General features: G+C 49.0%; 1 non-coding gene across 1 annotated transcript; it reads left to right on the forward strand.

The window, feature by feature from the left end:
• Positions 1-250: 250 nt before the first annotated feature.
• LOC140265962 (U5 spliceosomal RNA) lies at positions 251-364 on the forward strand. Its single transcript, XR_011906641.1, has one exon. It is a non-coding gene; the product is annotated as a U5 spliceosomal RNA (small nuclear RNA).
• Positions 365-1,046: the final 682 nt, after the last annotated feature.

Below are 1,046 nucleotides of genomic sequence, written 5' to 3' on the forward strand. Positions count from 1 at the left end.
GAAACGCGACACCGAATGAGCGATCAGAACAAAGCCTCAATACGGGATTCTCGTGGTGTTTTTGTTGCTGCCTTGTCTTTTGCACAGAGTAAAAGACAAGGCAGCCATCGAATAGGGCCCGATTGTTCCTAGTTGGTCAGCCGAGGAGCAAGGGGGGGGAGAGCAAGCGTCTCAACCAAGCAAAGCTCACCATGGGGAAGGTGGCTATGCCAACTAGCCTGATGCCCTGCTCCCGCAGTGACGGATAATCGTACTCTGGTTTCTCTTCATAACGTACAAGTCTTTCGCCTTTTACTAAAGATTTCTGTGGAGAGCAGCACTAATGAGTTGTTTCTATTTTTGGCAGGCTTTACCTTTGCGGGTGAAGCCCTTTCTGTCTGTGCAAAAGAAATCTTCTTACTGTGCAGAGTGACTTCTCTGAGTAGAGTCGCCTTACTTGTTGCGACTGTGCCGATGTTCGAAGCTGGAGTGCAAAGTTGTTGCTTGAATGGTGCTTGCTGGAGCGTGCGGGAGTGCAAAGTTATACCATTTAAAAGGGCTGAAGAGTGCTCAGTGCAGCGGGTGGGCGACACTCTGGCCACCTTGAAAACCGAGGTTACATCCACTACCAGGGGCAGCCCAAGTTCTGCCGCAAGTGTGGTGAGCATGGGCACCTGGTTGAGGCTTGTACCAAGGTGTTATGTGGGAAGAACAGAGAAATTGGGCAAACTTTTGGAGAGTGTCCAAATGGCAGGAAATGTAATCTCTGTGGAGAATTAAATCACCTCTTCAGAGATTGCCCTAAATCTTTTGCCAACAAATTAAAGACGGTAAAGCCACAGTCAAGCCAACAAAGAGAAGGACCAAAGGTGGCAGTTGGTGAACAAAGTGAAGAGGTTGACCCAATAAATTCAAACTTCCCGCCAAAAGCTTGGATTGGAAGTGAGGAGCAAAAAGGGGAGGGGCCTGTAGAGGCCTCACCACTCAGTGTTGAAGTCTGTGAGAATTCACAGGCAGAGGGTGGAGCTACGCTAAATGAGGAGGAAGAGCAGACAGGTGAGTCTAGT

This window comes from Leuresthes tenuis, unplaced genomic scaffold, assembly GCF_036924035.1.
Source record: "Leuresthes tenuis unplaced genomic scaffold, fLeuTen1.0.hap1 SCAF_12, whole genome shotgun sequence".
Taxonomy (NCBI): domain Eukaryota; kingdom Metazoa; phylum Chordata; class Actinopteri; order Atheriniformes; family Atherinopsidae; genus Leuresthes; species Leuresthes tenuis.